This window comes from Bos mutus, chromosome 7 (assembly GCF_027580195.1).
Source record: "Bos mutus isolate GX-2022 chromosome 7, NWIPB_WYAK_1.1, whole genome shotgun sequence".
Classification (NCBI taxonomy): domain Eukaryota; kingdom Metazoa; phylum Chordata; class Mammalia; order Artiodactyla; family Bovidae; genus Bos; species Bos mutus.
Window position 1 is genome coordinate 89,018,740 of NC_091623.1, and position 21,119 is coordinate 89,039,858.

At 38.6% G+C, this 21,119-nt stretch overlaps 1 protein-coding gene across 3 annotated transcripts in view; it reads left to right on the top strand.

Annotated features, from left to right (window-relative positions):
- Window positions 1-1,349: 1,349 nt before the first annotated feature.
- Window positions 1,350-21,119, top strand: part of LOC138988649 (palladin-like) — a 45,537-nt gene continuing 25,767 nt past the window's right edge. The window contains exon 1 of one of the 3 annotated variants that reach the window (XM_070374879.1): window positions 1,350-1,752. The gene's annotated coding sequence lies outside the window, so the exon portion shown is untranslated. Of the gene's footprint in view, window positions 1,753-4,257; window positions 4,678-21,119 lie in introns of those variants that run through there. The other 2 variants (XM_070374881.1, XM_070374880.1) reach the window with 2 other exon arrangements.

Below are 21,119 nucleotides of genomic sequence, written 5' to 3' on the forward strand. Positions count from 1 at the left end.
GCACCTCCACAAAGCAAAATTGGTTTACTTCCTTATAAACAAGAATAATTTGCATCACCCTCAGTTTTCTACAACTTCATAGAGTTTAAAACAGTTCAAAGACATTGAAAAGTACAAATCACTACAGGAGCAAATAACCTGGAAGAAGGTACAGTCAATGTATAGCATTCTAAAGGATTCTCAGTAATTTTTTTTTTACAAATTTCATAATTTTTCCTGACATTCTTCTGGCATTCAAGGTAATTCACTACTTTGGTAAATGGTTTCTCTTCTTTGGACTTGAGGCCCTTGTCTGTTTTTTAAAAGTTTTTTAAAGAGGAGTTGGCTTGGATGACCTGAAGCTTGCCTTGATCTTTGACAGCCTGGTAAGAACCAGTTTCCAGGGGCCAGATGCTGAGTCACATATTCCTACAGCTAACAGAGCCCTTTAAGCCATCAGCACTCATGATTACATCACATAAATTACTTCCATTCTGATGGGACATGCCATCCCTTGATGAGGGAGACCATATTTCTAATGAATCATTCCAAAACAATTTGCCTTTTTGCACTACTACTGGAAATAGGATTATACTAAATTCCTCCAGCTTCTGTCAACCAAAAAGCATCATTTAATTTTTAAACAGCTTAATAAAACTAGACAGAGAAGTAGTCTAGAGCTATGAAAAGAAAAGAAGGTAGTTGACCTACATGAGATGCTCAAAAACTACTGGCTGAATTGAATGGCTTTGGAAATTTTATACCCTGCATGTGGAGTTGCGATCAACTGTACTTACTAGTTGACTGTACTGTACTATAGTACTGTTGCATTATTTACTTTTGGATTACTTACTCAGGGACACTAAGGACTGAACTTGGGATTCACTTAGTTTACTGTAAATGTAGCATGACATCTATGTTTCTTCCTTTTGTTAGCTCTTCCATAGCATTATTTAGCTGCTCAGTACTGGGCACACAGCAGCTCCTCAAGAAAGCTTGCTGTTTAACCATAATTTATGACAGAGTGAAAGTCTATACTTATCACAGAGATTTTCAGCTTATTCATGATAATAAGAAGTTTCTTCATTTATTGGATCTAAACTCTTTATATTGTATTTTAGGTATATTGATCAATCCAGCACAATCAAAAGCATATCTACAAACGGCATGTAAAACAGAAGTCTTAAGCTTCAAAGAAAATATGTGCTGTTTCACATACCACCTCAAAAAGATCTACAACCCCTGCATAGATCCTCCACCAAAGTCAATACTGAGATTAATATTACATTTCTGAAATCAGTAAAATTGTAATCCTGACCCAAGCAACTGTGAGCTATCTCCTGTCTTCTGGATTGAGAGGAAGGGCAGCTTGAATTTCCTTGAAATGCCAATACCAAAATTCTTTACATTCCAGCTAAAAATGTTTCACTCACCATGAGACTTTGGCTTCTACCCTGTCTTTTATACCCTGGTTTCCACTTAGATTTGATGTATAACTATCAGTGGTTAACTTCAGGGTCACATATTCTTCAGTCTTCTGTTGCAAGGATGGGTACTCCCCAAGTGTGATTAATAGAAATACAGTGGAATAGGGAGACCCTTCCACAGTCCTTCCAGTTGATACCCTAGCCTCTCTTCTGACAGCTGTCATCCCAGTTTATGCCCCTCCTTGCCAGAGAGCAGGGATCTATCTACCTCAAACAAACCCAGCCGCGAGGGGCTCTTCCTGTGAGGACAACAGGAGAAGAAAAGCAGACAGACAACGTGGAGGCTGTGAGTACCTTTGAAACCAAGGCTGCTGGTTGGCTGGGTTTTCTCATATCATAGTGATCCTACAGATGAGGAAAATCAAGTATTCTAATTCCTTGGGTTCAGGACATGGGGAATATAATCCCCATGCTTTTAATTTATAGGAAGTCAGTACAGTGACTTCCCATCTCAACTCACAGGACCAAATATATTCACTCACTCACTCACTCATACACTTGTCAAAGAACACCTGCCTAAAATCTATTATTAAAGCACTAAGAAAAACACAGGAGAGGGTTCAAAGATATACTGGAACTCAACATTTCCTGGCTCCAAACATCTGGAGCTGCTAAAGTCCCTGCACTTTCCAGCAGTCCTCTTGGTCAGATGTACCTTTTCAGTGCCAGGTCAAGGGCATGGCATACCAGAGAAAGAACAGCCCTTTCATTGCATCAGTGTTACCTGGCCCTTCACTCTACTCTGAAGAAGCCAGGCAGAATTTGAAGAAATGTCTGCAAAAATGCTGCTGGTGACTTTAAGACTGGAAATGACAACTAGCAGGGGGAAAGATGAAGAGAGGTTGTACTGACATAGCCAGAGGAAAGGAAGAGGGTTTGTGGAGGGAAAAAAAAAAAAAAAAGTAATGAAAGGACAACAGTGAATAGCTGGTCTCTACCTGGGATGCCACTTTTTAAAGCTCAGTTCAAAATGTTCAGTACAAACACCTGCCTGCAAAGGATCCTTGGAAGCAGATTAACTAAAATGTCTATAATATATATTATGCCAAATGCAGGGAAATGGGTAGATAGACATCAGCATTACTGAATATCTGTTTCATCTCTCCTTCCAGCCCACAGATTTAGTCAAAAAACCTAAGGAAACCAAAGGAATTTGTTTTTGTGTACTTGGGTGTGTGGCTGATTTTTTTCTCTCACTTTTCTGCCATATTTTTCAAGTTTTCTAAAATTAAAACGCATTTTTATAGAAACATTTAAATACATTATTTTATAAAAATAGAGCAAATCTCCAGGCTTGGAGAAAGGGCCCTGGGTCAGTCTGCACATTGCTGAGTAGACCAAGAAATTCCAGAGCTCCCTGGACTCTTAATACCAATCATTGCCAATGTCTCAATCTGTTGGCTTTTCTAAGTCTAGCAGTTAATAATGGGATAACAACATCTGCCGTCCTTAAAGACTTGTTCTGAAGGTCACAAGACAAATGTGTGAAAGTGTTTCTTGAGTATCAAGTACTTAATGAGTGTGAGACAGTTATTATTCCAGTATTACTCCAAAAAGACAACTTTCTATAAAATGAAAAAAAAATAGGGATAAATATAAAGAAGGTAGTGATTTACATGAATTTCCCCTCCGAGTTCAAACAAAATCCACAGAATAATTCTGACCAGCAAAAGCTCTCTCCTCAAAACATCTGAAGCAACAACAGAAAGAGAAATTCAGCATCAAGAATCTATTCCATGTCAGGTAACTTGGTGATTGTGAAACCTTCAAGTCCTAGAATTGAATATGTGAGAGGTCTTCCCACTTTTCAACCCTGGTGGACTCTGATACCTTGGGCGAAACACTGAATCCCAACTGACATGGAAGAGACCTAGCAAAGTTATGTTTGAAACTGGAAGAGATTGAGTGATTTCCCCTGAGACTGGCCCTGTGTTTGTTTCGAGTTCTCACCCTGAGGTATTTAGCTCTCTCCCACAGGAGTTGGAGAAACTAATTAATTAAGTCTGAAAAGAAGCAGCAATAAGTACAGGGCTACAGACTTTTACTGACACTAGTCCAGGGCCAAATATGTTTCTCATTCTGGCTCCTATTTCCAGTGCACATTAGAATAGATGATGTCAACACCAGCCGAGAAGACAAGTTATCTCAATACTCAAACCCTGGCAGGAGAATCTGTGCCCTGACTTATTTTTAGTGCTTTTCTACCTTAGTAATCCAGTCAGCTAAAGAAAAGCTAGCAACGGACTGCCCTCTGAGCTCACCACCCTTATTTATCCCTTAGCAATTAGCAAGACATTTAATCACCTGGGGAGAATCTATTAGGAGTTTGGGGTCCCATCACTCACAGATTTTTAAAAGCCACAGAGGATTATTATCCTAACCCAAGTGGAAATGTGGGCCTCACTATATCATTGGTAGCAATATTTTACTCAGAGGAGAAAGACACGAAAGAAAGGTAGCTAACAAAAACAGATATGGATAGCCTATCATTTTTACTAGCAGGGTAGAGGATGGCATGAAAAGAAAGAATTGTGTTTGACCTTTTATGAAATGTTAGAACTTAAACTAGTGCACACATTCTCCCTATCTTAAATTTCAAATTGGACTGTTGCTAGGAGTTTACAATGAATAGTTAGTGCTTGTTTACCAAGATGCAGAAAGTGAAGCATCAAAGATTAATCAGTACTTTCCACATTTTTCCATTTGGATTTAACCCCAAATATTTAACTTTATTTCAATCTCATACAGCTTGTGAGGACAGATTTATCCAACACCAGCTGTCCTCATATTTAAAAGCTGCTCCACAAAGATAAATTTAGAATCAAGGAAGGATCATATTCCTCAGCAAGAATTCTGCTCTATGCCCTACTGATGCCCTGAGCCACAAGTGACAAACCAAATACCAGCATTATTGTTGTTCTTCTTGGACATTTCTTCAGAAGCCACAGTGTGGCAGAAACAGCATACACCACACAAGGCATAAGCCCTAAACTCAGAATTGTACCCATGGGTATAAATTTATTCCCAAGGTTATTTCTCACCAAAGTGGGAGGAAGGTATGTATCATTTTGACAGAGCAGGGAATGAAGTCACCTATCACACATACCCACCCCCTTACTTTTTCTTTTCTTTTTCTTTTTTTTTTTTTTTGAGCTTTCCACTCCAGGAATTTTCCAAACTTGCACAAGGCTCAAATAAGATTGAAGTCTGGGTAAGATACAACTGTTCATTAAATCAAACAGAAAGACTAAATGTCATCATCTTGACATTAGACATTTAGTATGACAACATACTGCATTAAAAAAATAATGAAAAATAATCTCAAGATTCTAAAAGATTATTAAATATTCTCTTTGAATGAAGTCTAACTGTAAAAGTATAGTTGTAAAAACACATCATTAATGTTTTATGTGCAATTTGTATGTCTTATGTCGCTCAGTTGTGCCCGACTTTTTGCTGCCCCATGGACTGCAGCCCACCAGGCTCCTCTATCCTTGGGGATTCTCCAGGGAAGAATCCTGGAGTAGGTTGCCATGCCCTCCTCCAGGGGATCTTCCCAACCCAGGGATCAAACCCAGGTCTCCCACACTACAGGCAGATTCTTTACCATTTGAGCCACCAGGGAAGTCCATGTGCAATTTGGAAGGTCATATTTCTCAACAGGCATTTTATAAGAGTAGAAAGCAAAAGTGACTAATAAACACACAAAAGATATACAACCTCATTCAAGATTAAAGAAATGCAGGTTTACAAAATGATAATATGTCAAATTATAAGGATTGTAAGGAATGATTCTCAAAACACTACTGAGAATGTATCATTTTAGCACAGGGGAATTTGGCCCTAACTATTAAACTTCAAAGAAATAGAGGAAAACAACAGAATGGGAAAGACTAGAGATCTCTTCAAGAGAATTAGAGATACCAAGGGAACATTTCATGCAAAGATGGGCTCGATAAAGGACAGAAATGGTATGGACCTAACAGAAGCAGAAGATATCAAGAAAAGGTGGCAAGAATACACAGAAGAACTGTACAAAAAAGATCTTCACGACCCAGATAATCACCATGGTGTGATCACTCACCTAGAGCCAGACATCCTGGAATGTGAAGTCAAGTGGGCCTTAGAAAGCATCACTACAAACAAAGCTAGTGGAGGTGATGGAATTCCAGTTGAGAAATTTCAAATCCTGAAAGACGATGCTGTGAAAGTGCTGCACTCAATATGCCAGCAAATATGGCAAACTCAGCAGTGGCCACAGGACTGGAAAAGGTCAGTTTTCATTCCAATCCCAAAGAAAGGCAATGCCAAAGAATGCTCAAACTACCACACAATTGCACTCATCTCACACGCTAGTAAAGTAATGCTCAAAATTCTCCAAGCCAGGCTTCAGCAATATGTGAACCATGAACTTCCTGATGTTCAAGTTGGTTTTAGAAAAGGCAGAAGAACCAGAGATCAAATTGCCAACATCTGCTGGATCATGGAAAAAGCAAGAGAGTTCCAGAAAAACATCTACTTCTGCTTTATTGACTATGCCAAAGCCTTTGACTGTGTGGATCACAATAAACTGTGGACAATTCTGAAAGAGATGGGAATACCAGATCACCTGACCTGCCTCTTGAGAAATCTGTATGCAGGTCAGGAAGCAATAGTTAGAACTGGACATGGAACAACAGACTGGTTCCAAATAGGAAAAGGAGTACATCAAGGCTGTATATTGTCACCCTGCTTATTTAACTATATGCAGAGTACATCGTGAGAAACGCTGGGCTGGAAGAAGCCCAAGCTGGAATCAAGATTGCCGGGAGAAATATCAATAACCTCAGATATGCAGATGACACCACCCTTATGGCAGAAAGTGAAGAGGAACTAAAAGCCTCTTGATGAAAGTGAAAGAGGAGAGTGAAAAAGTTGGCTTAAAGCTCAACATTCAGAAAACTAAGATCATGGCATCCGGTCCCATCACTTCATGGGAAATGGATGGGGAAACAGTGGAAACAGTGTCAGACTTTATTTTGGGGGGCTCCAAAATCACTGCAGATGGTGACTGCAGCCATGAAATTAAAAGACACTTACTCCTTGGAAGGAAAGTTATGTCCAACCTAGCTGCTGCTGCTAAGTCGTTTCAGTCGTGTCTGACTCTGTGCGACCCCAGAGATGGCAGCCCACCAGGCTCCCCCGTCCCTGGGATTCTCCAGGCAAGAGTACTGGAGTGGGTTGCCATTGCCTTCTCCATGTCCAACCTAGATAGCATATTAAAAAGCAGAGACATTGCTTTGCCAACAAAGGTCTGTCTAGTCAAGGCTATGGTTTTTCCTGTGGTCATGTATGGATGTGAGAGCTGGACTGTGAAGAAAGCTGAGTGCCAAAGAATTGATGCTTTTGAACCGTGGTGTTGGAGAAGACTCTTGAGAGTCCCTTGGACTGCAAGGAGATCCAATCAGTCCATTCTGAAGGAGATCAGCCCTGGGATTTCTTTGGAAGGAATGATGTTAAAGCTGAAACTCCAGTACTTTGGCCACCTCATGTGAAGAGTTGACTCATTGGAAAAGACTCTGATGCTGGGAGGGATTGGGGGCAGGAGGAGAAGGGGACGACAGAGGATGAGATGGCTGGATGGCATCACTGACTGGACGGATGTGAGTGTGAGTGAACTCCAGGAGTTGGTGATGGACAGGGAGGCCTGGCGTGCTGCAATTCATGGGGTCACAAAGAGTCAGACACGACTGAGCGACTGAATGGAACTGAACTGATTAAACTTCAAAATGCATATTTTTCCCCTGTAATTCCACTGCTATAAGTAAACTTACAAAAGCATTCAAAGGTGTATTTATAAAACTGCTCATATAAGTATTGTTTTTAACAATCCAGATATTCTTCAACAGGAAAATGATTAACTATTATAAACCATATAAAAATTCTATGTAGGAATTCAGAAGAATGAATTAGATTTTTGTGTGTTATTATCAAATGATGACCCAGACATATTAAGTGGATAGGCAAAGTGTAGAATACTATAAATAGTATGATTGCATTTATGAAAAAATAAAATGAAATTATATATATATATAAATAAAGAGAGCTGTATGAATGTATAGTTACATATATAAGGGCTCCCCAGTGGCTCAGACAGTAAAGAATCCACCTGCAATGCGGGAGACCTGGGTTTGATCCCTGGGTTGGGAAGATCCCCTGGAGGAGGGCATGAGAACCCACTCCAGTGTTCTTGCCTGGAGAATCCCCATGGACAGAGGAGTCTATCAGGCTACAGTCCATGGGGTCACAAAGAGTCAGACATGACTAAGCACAGCACAGAACATAAAGGATATTAAAAACTGTTAAAAATAAAAATGAGAGACTAGAAGGGGTAAGCTTTTTTAATTTTTATTTTTTATTGAAATATATGTGATTTACAATATTTCAGGTGTATAACAAAGTGATTCAGTTTCTTTTTCAGATTCTTTTCCATTGTAGGTCAGTATAAGATATTGAATATAGTTTCCTGTTCTATATAGTAGGTCCTTGTTGTTTATTTATGTATAATAGTGTGTATTTATTAATCACAAATTCCAAATTTATCCCTCCCCCCACTTTCCCCTTTGGCAACCATAAGTTTGTTTTCCATGTCTGTGAGTCTATTTCTCTTTTATAAATAAGTTCATTTGGATTACTATTTTAGATTTCACATATAATTGATATCACATGATATTTGTCTTTCTCTGTCTTACTTCATTTAGTGGACTTACTTCACTTAGTATGATAATCTGTATATCTATTCATGTTGCTTCACATGGCATTATTTTGTTCTTTAATGACTGAGTAACAGTCAGTTATATTTATACACACATCTTTTTCCATTCCTCTGTTGACACTTTGGTTGCTTCCATGTCTTGGCTGTTGTAAGTAGAGATGCAATGAACACTGGAGTGCATGTACCTTTCTAATTAGAGTTTTCATCTTTTCTGGATATATACCCAAGAGTGGGATTACTGGATCATATGGAAGTTCTACTTTTTTATTTTTTGAGGAACCTCCATACTGTTTTCCATAGTGGATGCACAAACTAACATTCCCACCAAGAGTGTAGGAGGGTTTGCTTTTCTCCACACCCTTTCCAGCATTTATTTGTAGACTTTTTGATGATGGCCTTTCTGATTGGTATGAGATGATACCTCACTGTGGTTTTGATTTGCATTTCTCTAACAATTAGCAATGTTAAACATCTTTTCATGTGCCTTTTGGCCATCTGTATGTCTTCTTTGGAGAAATGTCTATTTGGATCTTCTGCCCATTTTTTAATTGTGCTGTTTGGTTTTTTATATTGAGTTGCATGAGCTGTTTGTATATTTGGGGAAATAATCCCTTGTTAGTTGCATTATTTGCAAATATGTTCTCTCATATTTGTTCTCTCTGTGTAGGTTGTCTTTTTATACTGTTATGGTTTCCTTTGCTGTGCTACAGCTTGTAAGTTCAATTAGGTCCCATTTGGTTATTTTTGGTTTTGTTTCCATTACTCTAGGAGATTTATCCAAAAAATATATATTGCTGTGATTTATGTCAAAGAATGTCCTGTCCGAGTTTTTCTCTAGAAGTTTTACAGTACCCAGTCTTACATTTAGGTCTTTTACCCGTTATGAGTTTATTTTTGTATTTGGTGTTAGTTGTTGTTGCTGTTCTGTCACATCCAACTCTTTGCAACTCCATGGACTACAGAAAAACAGGCTTCCCTGTCCTTCTCCATCTCCCAGAGTTTGCTCAAACTCATGTTCAGTGAGTCAGTGATGCCGTCCAGCCATCTCATCCTCTGTCATCCCCTTCTCCTCCTGCCTTCAATCTTTCCCAGCATCAGGGTTTTTTTCCCTGAATCAGCACTTCACATAAAGTGGCCAAAATACTGGAGCTTCAGCTTCAGCATCAGTCCTTGTAATGAATATTCTGGACTGATCTCCTTTAGGATGGACTGGCTTGATCTTGCAGTCCATGGGACTCTCAAGAGTCTTCTCCAACACCACAGTTCAAAAGCATCAATTCTTTGGCGCTCAACTTTCTTAATGGTCCAACTCTCACATCCATACATGACTACTGGAAAAACCATAGCTTTGACTAGATGGACCTTTGTTGGCAAAGCAATGTCTCTGCTTTTTAATATGCTATCTAGGTTGGTCATAGGAGAAGGCAATGGCACCCTACTCCAGTACTCTTGCCTGGAAAATCCCATGGACAGAGGAGCCTGGTAGCCTGCGTTCCATGGGGTCACTAAGAGTCGGACACGACTGAGTGACTTCACTTTCACGTTTCACTTTTATGCACTGGAGAAGGCAATGGCAACCCACTCCAGTGTTCTTGCCTGGAGAATCCCAAGGATGGGAACCTGGTGGGCTGCCATCTATGGGGTCGCACAGAGTTGGACACGACTGAAGTGACTTAACAGTAGCACGTTGGTCATAGCATTTCTTCCAAGGAGTAAGCATCTTTTAACTTCATGGCTGAGGTCACCACCTGTAGTGATTTTGGAGCCAAAAAATATAAAGTCTGTCACTGTTTCCATTCCCCATCTCCTCTGCCATGAAATGATAGGGCATTTACTGGATGTAATTTTCACAATATTGATTCTTCTTACCCAGGAACATGGAATCTCTCTCCATCTGTTTATGTCATCTTTGATTTCTTTCATTAGTGTCTTGTAATTTTCTGTGTACAGTTCTTTTGTCTCCTTAGGTAAGTTTATTCCTAGATATTTAGTTCTTTTTGTTGCAATGGTGAATGGGATTGATTTCTTAATTTCACTTTCTGATTTTTCATTGTTGGTATATAGAAATTCAAGTGATTTCTGTGTATTGATTTTGTATCCCACAACTTTGCTAAAATCACTGATTAGCTCTAGTAATTTTTTGATAGTATCTTTAGGGTTTTCTGTGTACAGTATGTCATCTGCAAACATTGACAGCTTTACTTCTTCTTTTCCAATTTGGATTCCTTTTATTTCTTTTTCTTCTCTAATTTGCTGTAGCGAGGACTTCCAGAACTATGTTGAATAACAGTGATGAAAGTGGACACCCTTGTGTTGTTCCTGATCTTAGGGTGAATGCTTTCAGTTTTTCACCATTGAGAATAATGTTTGCTGTAGGCTTATCATATATGGCCTTTACTATGTTGAGGTAGGTTCCTTCTATTCCCATTTTTTGAAGAGTTTTAATCATAAATGGGTGATGAGTTTTGTCAAAGGCTTTTTCTGCATCTATTGAAATTATCAAATGGTTTTATCTTTCAATTTGTTAATATGGTATATCACATTGATTGATTTGCGTAAATTGAAGAATCCTTGCTTCCCCGGAATAAACCCAACTTGATCATGGTGAATGAGCTTTTTGATGTGTTGCTTAATTCTGTTTGCTAAAATTTTGTTGAGGATTTTTGCATCTATGTTCATCAGTGATATTGGCCTGTAGTTTGTGTATGTGTGTGTTGTCTTTGTCTGGTTTTGGTATCAGGGTGATGAGACCACCTTTTCTTCATTATATATTCTTGCCTCCTTTGCCACAGATTTATTGACCAAAAGTGCATGGGTCTTTTTCCATCCTGTTCCATTGATCTATATGTCTGCTTTTGTGCCAGTACCATATTGTTTTAATTATTGTATTTTCAAGCATCAGTTCTTTGGTGCTCAGCCTTCTTTATGGTCTAACTCTTATATCCTGTACATGACTACTGGAAAAACCATAGGGTACCTGATTCCTCCAGCTCCATTCTTTCTCAAGATTGTTTCAGCTATCAGGGGTCTTTTGTGTTTTCATACAAATTTAAAAAATTTTTCTTCCAGTTCTGTGAAAAACACCATTGGTAATTTGATAGGGATTGTGCTGAATCTATGGACTGCCATGGGTAGAATGGTCATTTTAACAGTACTGATTCTTCCAATCCAAAAACACGGTATATCTTTCCATCTGTTTGTGTGGTCTTCAGTTACTTTCATCAGCATCTTGTAGTTTTCAGAATACAGGTCTTTTGCCTCCTTAGGTAGGTTTAGTCCTAGATATTTTATCCTTTTTGATTCAATGGTAAATGGGGTTGTTTCCTTAATTTCTCTTTCTGCTATTTTGTTGTTAGAGTACAGAGATGCAATCGATTTCTGTATATTGATTCTGTATTCAGCAACTTTACCAAATTAACTGATGATAGTTTGTTTTCTGGTGGTGCTTTAGGATTTTCTATGTATAGTATCATGTCATCTGCAAAGACTGACAGTTTTACTTCTTCCTTTCCAATCTGGATTCCTTTTATTTCCTTTTCTTCCCTGATTGCTGTGGCTAAGACTTCCAAAACTATGTTGAATAGAAGTGTCAAGAATGGGCATTCTTCTCTTGAGGGAATTCTTTCAGCTTTTCATCACTGAGTATGATGTTAGCTGTGAGATTATCACATATGGGTTTTATTATGTTGAGTCAGGTATCTTCTATGCCAACTATCTGGAGTTTTTCTTTTTAATCATAAATGAATATTGAATTTTATCCAAAGCTTTTTCTTAATCTACTGAGATGATCACATGGTTTTTATTCTTCAGTTTGTTAATGTGGTATATCACATTGATTAATTTCTGGATACTGAAAATCCCTCACATCCCTGGGATAAATCCCACTTGATCATGGTGTATAATCCTTTTACTGTATTGGTGGAATTAGTTTGCTAGTATTTTGTTGAGGATTTTTGGCATCTATGTTCATCAGTGATACTGACCTATAATTTTCTCTTTTATGATAGCTTTGTCTGGTTTTGGTATCAGAGTGACGGTGGCCTCATAGAATGAGTTTGGAAGTGTTCCTTCTTGTGAATTTTTTTGGAATATTTTCAGAAGGATAGGTATTAACTCTTGTCTAAATGTTTGTTAGAATTCACCTGTGAGACCATCTGGACTGGACTTCTATTTGCTGTGAGGTTTTAAGTTACTGGTTCAACTTCAGTACTAGTGATTGGTCTGTTCATATTTTCTATTTCTTTCTGATTCAATCTTGGGAGACTTAAACTTTCTAAGAATTTGTCCATTTCTTCTAGGATGTCCATTTTTTTGGCATACAGTTGATCACAGAAGTCATTTATGATTCTTTGTATTTCTGTGGTGACAGTTATAACTTCTCCTTTTTCATTTCTGCTTTTATTGATTTGGCTTCTCATCTTTTTTCCATAATAAGTCTCACTGCTAAGTTATTTCAGTCGTGTCCGACTCTTCGTGACCCCATGGACTGCAGCCTACCAGGCTCCTCCATCCATGGGATTTTCCAGGCAAGAGTACTGGAGTGGGTTGCCATTGCCGTCTCCATAAGTCTCACTAAGGTTTATCAATTTTGTTTATTTTTTCAAAGAATCAGCTTTTAGTTTCATTGATCTTTTCTATTGTTTTTTCAATCTCTATTTCATTTATTTCTGCTCTTATCTTTTTTTATTCTTTCCTTCTAATAACTTTGGGTTTTGTTTGTTCTTCTTCCTCTAGTAGGTTTAAGGAGGAAAGGATCAACTTTTATTTTTTCATTTTATACTTTCTATACTCTGAATTTTTAGAGTTTTTGCCCTAAGCATCTACTACTTTTATCATTTTAAATCTTTTGGCACTCACAGGTTTGTTTCAATTCTCTGAAAGATTCAGTTGCATAGAATATCCCAAGTTCCTAAAAATACTTTAGGAATCAAAAGAATTAAGTTATACTCAGTGTAGTTTTGGAAAACTCAGCAGTGGTCACAGGACTGGAAAAGGTCAGTTTTCATTCCAATCCCAAAGAAAGGCAATGCCAGAGAGTGCTCAAACTAGTGCACTATTGCACTCATCTCACACGCTAGTAAAGCAATGCTCAAAATTCTCCAAGCCAGGCTTCAGCAATATGTGAATCATGAACTTCAAGATGTTCAAGCTGGTTTTAGAAAAAGCAGAGGAACCAGAGATCAAATTACCAACATCCAATGGATCATTGAAAAAGCAAGAGAGTTCCAGAAAAAAATCTGCTTTATTGACTACACCAAAGCCTTTGACTGTGTGGATCACAATAAACTGTGGAAAATTCTGAAAGAGATGGGAATATCAGACCACCTGACCTGCCTCTTGAGAAACCTCTATGCAGGTCAGGAAGCAACAGTTAGAACTGGACATGGAACAACAGACTGGTTCCAAATAGGAAAAGGAGTACATCAAGGCTGTATATTGTCACCCTGCTTATTTAACTATATGCAGAGTACATCGTGAGAAACGCTGGGCTGGAAGAAGCACAAGCTGGAATCAAGATTGCCGGGAGAAATATCAATAACCTCAGATATGCAGATGACACCACCCTTATGGCAGAAAGTGAAGAAGAACTAAAAGCCTCTTGATGAAAGTGAAAGAGGAGAGTGAAAAAGTTGGCTTAAAGCTCAACATTCAGAAAACTAAGATCATGGCATCCGGTCCCATTACTTCATGGCAGATAGATGGGGAAACAGTGTAAACAGTGGCTGACTTTATTTTGGGGGGCTCCAAAATCACTGCAGATGGTGACTGCAGCCATGAAGTTAAAAGACACTTACTCCTTGGAAGGAAAGTTATGACCAACCTAGACAGTATATTAAAAAGCAGAGACATTATTTTGCCAACAAAGGTCCGTCTAGTCAAGGCTATGGTTTTTCCAGTAGTCATGTATGGATGTGAGAGTTGGACTATAAAGAAAGCTGAGCACAGAAGAATTGATGCTCTTGAACTGTGGTGTTTGAGAAGATTCTTGAGAGTCCCTTTGACTGGAAGGAGATCCAACCAGTCCATCCTAAAGGAGATCAGTCTTGGGTGTTCATTGGAAGGACTGATATTGAAGCTGAAACCCCAATACCTTGGCTACCTGATGATAAGATCTGACTCATTTGAAAAGACCCTGATACTGGGAAAGACTGAGGGCAGGAGGAGAAGGGGACAACAGAGGATGAGATGGTTGGATGGCATCACCAACTCAATGGAAATGGGTTTGGGTAGACTCCAGCAGTTGGTGATAGATAGGGAGGCGTGGTGTGCTGAGGTTCATGGGGTCGCAAAGAGTCAGACACGACTGAGCGACTGAACTGAACTGAACTGAACAAGGTAGTTTTAGCACCTGGGCTTCCCAGGTAGCTCAGTGGTAAAGAATCTGCCTGCCAATGTAGATGCGTGTTGGATCCCTGGGTCAGGAAGATTCCCTGCAGAAGGAAATGGCAATCCACTCCAGGATTCTTGCCTGAGAAATCCCATAGACAGAGGAGCCTGGTAGATACAGACCATGAGTCACAAAGAGTTGGACATGACTTAGAGACTAAAACAACAATACATTTTAGTATATCCTGCTTCTCTGAAAATTGGTTATTCCTACAGCTTGGTAGAATTGGCCAGAATTTCATTCACTTTCTAGGACAGATAACAAAGAGGGAGTTGTGTTCATATAGCCCTTATATTTTGAAAATGGATTTGACCCTCCAGGTTATATTTATGCCTTGTTGTCATTTCAATGATTAGGAACGATTCAGTATCACACAATCTAATTTCAGGAGAATATTAAGTATAACAATACTCTGAGCACATTAATCACCAAAGACATTCATAAAGGGACCTATGATCTCAGGTTCAAAAATCCAAGGAGGTAACACTGAGTAAACGGCAAGAAAGCATGTTCTGATGTGGGAGAGCACTCTGTAGATTATAAAATGTAATAGAAATTTAGGTAGTAGAATGTCAGAATATTTTGTTGGGGCTGCTGCCTAACCTGATTTCACCAAGCCTTAGGCTGGACATAGGATCATCACTCAAATTTTACTCCAGAGAAAATCCCACCACAGATGTAGGCTGATGTGGCGATTTTAATTTCCTTTGGAAGACCCTATAGGATGGATTCTCTATTTCTTTTCAGTATATGTGTGTGTGTGTGTGGTTTTTTAACAGACATCAGGTGCATAACATATAATAACTCATATTTTGAAACTATGAATTAACATACATGGTACTCTTCTACTTTATCTTTTTACTGGTTTATTTGCTTAATGTTATAAACCCTTTACTCAACCCAAGAACTGGAATAAAACCAATAACTTACAATATCTATGTGCTCCTCCTCTATCTCTTCCCCTCACTGTTCCTCAATTGTTACCACTATCATATTTTTGTGTGTATTACATCTTTACTTTTTAAACAGTCTTATCAAGGTATATTACTGTACCTTAAAATAGGAAAATTAAGCAGAATAAATTAATTCATCCATTAATAGTACAATGAATTTGATGAAGGGCAGGACTCTGCATTAGACATTATGAGAGATATACAAACACCTGAGATAGCAAAGCACTGTACCTGGCACTCAATATATTTTTCGCTGAATTGGATCAAGCAAAAAATTTACCAAGTACATATAACATGGCTGCATTCTTAAATAAAGAAGGGACTGGCAGGGAATCTCTTGCAATTTGGACAAAGAGATCTATGATCCAAACAACTTCCCAGGGCCAGTTTTTAAGCAAGTGGCTTCCTTTTTGCCAACCTCCTCCATTTTCCTTTTTGCAGTCTTCTTCATCTAGCATTAAAGGGCCAGGAGTTGAGTCTCTGCTACTTGATACCCAATAAGAAACTTTTACCCCATCTGTTCTATACATGATGACAGATAAATCTCCCTGAAGTCCTATCAGGTCACTCTATACCCAGTACAGACCTGCAATGATTCTTAGCTCATTATATGATCTAAAACCTTACCCTGACATTCAAGGCTCTAAGGGATTTGATACTAACCAATCCTTCCAACTTTCTGTCTCCGGTCAAAATGACTGACTTATACTTATCGGAGAAGGCAATGGCACCCCACTCCAGTACTCTTGCCTGGAAAATCCCATGGATGGAAGAGCACTCCATGGGGTCGCTAAGAGTTGGACACGACTGAGCGACTTCCCTTTCACTTTTCACTTTCATGCATTGGAGAAAGAAATGGCAACCCACTCCAGTGTTCTTGCCTGGAGAACCCCAGGAACGGGGGAGCCTGGTGGGCTGCCGTCTATGGGGTTTCACAGAGTCAGACACGACTGAAGCGACTTAGCAGCAGCATACTTTTTATGAATGCCTCACACTTTAACCAATGTTAAGACGCCTTGCCCTGCTATTTGTCGAAATGTGCTCTATGGATCAACAGAATCAGTTTTATCTGGGAACTTGTGAGAAAACCACCATTTCAGGTCCCCACCCAAACCTATTCAATTTGAATATGTATTTTAGCAAGATTTTCAAGTGATGCATCTGCACATTAAATTTTGAGAACCACTGTAAAATTATAAAGTGCTTTTCTCTGATGCTTAAGGAACTGTTATCATCATTTGTTTCCCTACAGAACACGTATGCACTTAGAAAGCAAAGGGTTATCCAAATTATGTTATCCAATTATGCTGTTCAGCCCTCAGAAACAAAGGACTACACTGGATTGACTAATTTGGTGTCAGTTCTGCAGCTAAAAAGGTAACTAGAATCATCTTCCTTCACTCTATTGTCTGACAAACCAGACCCAACACAAACAACACACCCACACAAACACACAAGAACATACACACATAGGATCTTCTGTTAATAGGATTTTTAGCAGGAGAGGAAATTGCAAAAGAAAGGAATGTCAGGGACTTCCTGGTAGTTCAGGGGCTGGGAATGTACTCCCAATGTGGGGGGCTTGGGTTTGTTCCCTGGTCAGGGAACTAGATCCCACATTCCACAACTAAGACTGGTGCAACCAAATAAATTAAAAAAAAAAAGAAAGAAAGAAAGGTATGCTAAAGCCTGACATGAATATCAAAATTGTTTTGAGATCAATTAGACAGCCACTGTAAGTCCCCTTTAAACTAAAACTGAGCAGCTAGATTTACCTGATGTACTCCCAGGTCATGGTCAATAGTCTATGATTCCAGAGAACAACACTTTTACAGTCCCAGAAGTGACTGTAGGGACCAAGGACAGCCCTGAGATTAAGTATGAAGCTGCAAAGCCTGACTTCCTGTCTCGGTCCTCTCTAAACCCCAGCTTCTTTATAACCTCCTCTAAAACTTCTGCTCTACACATGTGTCTACTATCTTGACACCTTCATCTCCTGACATGTCTAACTGCCCTTGCCTCCATGAGCTTGTCACTGTCAACACTTCTTTCTCCTACTCTCTATTCAGCTTCTTGGTCTCTCACAGGGTTCAACATTGCCAAGGTGACAACAAGCTAATTAAACTGTGCTAAAATAAGGAAGTTAGGGAAGAACTATGTCCTGATTAACCTATGCTAATCACCTTTGCCCCTTCCCCTTGTGCATTCTTTGATAACTTTCTTTGTTTTTATTTTTTACTGAAGCATAATTGAATCACAATGTTGTGTTAATTACTGTTGTACAGCAAAGTGACTCAAATATACATATATATATATATTCTTTTTCATATTCTTTCCATTATGGTTGATTACCAGACATTGAATATAGTTTCCTGTGCTATACAATAAGACCTTGTTGTTATTCTATATATACCAGTTTGCATCAGCTAATCCCAAACTCCAAGCCCAATCTTCTCTCACTCCTCTCCCCTTTGGCAACCACCAGTCTATTCCCTATGTTCCTCATTCTGTCTCTGGTTCATAGATAGGTTTATTTGTGTCATATTTTAAATTCCACACATAAGTGATATCATATGGTATTCCTCTTCCTTACTTCACTAAGTATGATAATCTCTAGTCGCATTGATGTTGCTGCAAATGGCACTATCTTGTTCTTTTTATGGCTGAATAGTATTTCACTGTATATATGTACAACAGCCTTTTCTACTTCAAAAGATTTCATATTAATTGCACAACATCTTCTTTATCCATGCATCCGTCAATGAACATTTATAATAGGTTGTTTTCATGTCTTGGCTATTGTGAAAAACGCTGCTATGAACATGGGATGCAACTGTCTTTTTAGATTAGCGTTTTGTCTAGATATATGCACAGGAGTGGGATTCATAAGGTAATTTTATTTTTAGTTTTCTGAGGAGCCTCCATACTGTTTTCCACAGTGGCTGCATCAACTTACATTCCCATCAATAGTGTAGGAGAGTTCCCTTTTCTCCACACCCACATTTAATGATAGCCATTCTGATCGGCCTGAGGTGGTACCTCACTGTAGTTTTAATTTGCATTTCTCTAATAATTAGCAATGTTGAGCATCTTTTCATGTTCCTATTGGCCATCTACATTTCTTTTTTGGAGAAATGTCTCTTCAGTGCTTCTGCCCAATTTTTGATTGGGTTGTTTTTTTGTTGCTGAGTTGTATCTGTTTGTATATTTTGGAAATTAAGCCTTTTCAGTTGCATTGTTTGCAAACATTTTTGATAATTTTCTTGAGAGAACTGGCCTGGGCTATCATTATACCATATTCTGGGGCAGGGACTGGACCTAGTGAGAATTTGTCCTTTGGGTCTCAATATTTTTATTTATTGAACACACTTTCAGCTCTGCCTCTCCCAAGCTCTCTGATATGGGTCTTTGGAGTTTTGACCCAAAGCTATTTCATATCTCCCAAATGAAATCAATACAGTTAACCACACATCTCTCTCACACTTTGGAATTAGCTTTTTATACACCACCCAGTTTGATTAATCTCAACACCACATCTAATTTCTTATATATCTAAGCATATGTATCTAAGATTTCTTATATATCTTGTTTATTCTAATAAACAAGACCACTGTCTGAGTTAAGTTTCTGACCCAGTGTCCTGTATATGAGAAGATTATTAATGGACATCTCTGTTCATATGCTTATAAGGTCCCTCCTAAACCCAAAGCTATATAGATACAATAAGCAAGACAGTGGGGGTATTAGAAGAGAGAAACACAGAAGAGAAAATCATGAAATAGATTCATACAAGTAAAACAAACCTGAATTTTGACAAAGGCTAGGCTTTTCATTGGAACCTAGGTCCCCTTTCCTCCTATTTCTCAAGAAGTACACAGGTCAAGAAAGTATATTTCATATAGTAGAGGTTAAAAGCTCACTGCTCTAGAAAAGGACTGTGTTGATTTTATTCTTGACTTCACTGTTTATCAGCTATGTGGGTTTGGGCAATGTGTATAACCTCTTTAAGCTTATGTTTCCCAATATAAAAATATGTCTACATCTTGGAATTTTTGTAGGAGTGAATGTAATAATGTATATAATGTGATTAGTACAGTGCTAGTGATCAATCTCATTTTAAGTTGTTAAAATCAAGCTCAGAGAGGACTACTGTACCTGATCTGGTTTCGTCAGGTTTTTTTTTTTTTTTTTTCTCTCTAATTTGCAAAGCCTGCTTAATGCTACAGATTCTCCTCTCTGGGACTCTTTTAGTTACACACAGCTCTAGCACATGCTGCTGTCCATGTGGTGGGTAATCTGACTCTCAGCTAAGGACAGTATGTGGTCTTAACTGTCCTTGTGCACACAACATTCCTCTTGGCAATAACTCTGCATGTGTGTGATGAGGACAAACAGAAATGGAAGAGCCTTTTTTAAAAACCGAGCATGATCTTATAACATAAAAACTTATGCACTTAAGCCAATGGTATCAAAAAGGACAAACATCCTCTTTCTATTTTAGGCTAAATATCAAAGGAAATAAAAATTTTAGGATTAAATATCAGTCTCTTATGAATTTAGCAGGATGTGAAAGACATTAGAAGGAATCTAATCTCCCCCACCTCTAAGATGACTCGACAACTGGCCTGTCTGCTTCAGAGTGCCACCACTGGAGAGGGTGTCATTTGTGTTAAAGTAATGGCTCTTCCTGTTTAAAGACAAATGGAGGACTGGAATGTCCAAATTTCACAGAGAAGTTTGTGTCTTTGTCTGAACCAGTCTATCAAAGGATTGGTATAAAACAAGTCAGTGTTGATGTGCCTTGATGGTGTGATAACTTTGGAAATCTAAAGAAAAAAAATTATAAAGTGTGTACAAGAAAGGGTTCTACTCTCTGACATAAATCACAGCAAGATCCTCTATGACCCACCTCCCAGAGTAATGGAAATAAAAGCAAAAATAAACAAATGGGACCTAATTAAACTTAAAAGCTGTTGCACAATGAAGGAAACTATAAGCAAGGTGGAACAAGGTACCCTTCAGAATGGGAGAAAATAATAGCAAACAAAGCAACTGACAAAGAATTAATCTCCAATATATATAAGCAGCTCATATAGCTCAATTCCAGAAAAATAAATGACCCAATCAAAAAGTGGGCCAAAGAACTAGACATTTCTCCAAAGAAGACATACAGATGGCTAACAAACACATGAAAAGATGCTCAACATCACTCATTATCAGAGAAATGCAAATCAAAACCACAATGAGGTACCATCTCATGCCGGTCAGAATGGCTGCTATCAAAAAGTCTGCAAACAATAAATGCTGGAGAGGGTGTGGAGAAAAGGGAACTCTCTTACACTGTTGGTGGGAATGCAAACTAGCACAGCCACTATGGAGAACAGTGTGGAGATTCCTTAAAAAACTGGAAATAGAACTGCCATACGACCCAGCAATCCCACTGTTGGGCATACACACCGAGGAAACCAGAAATGAAAGAGACACATGTACCCCAATGTTCATCACAGCACTGTTTACAATAGCTAGGACATGGAAGCAACCTAGACGTCCATTGGCAG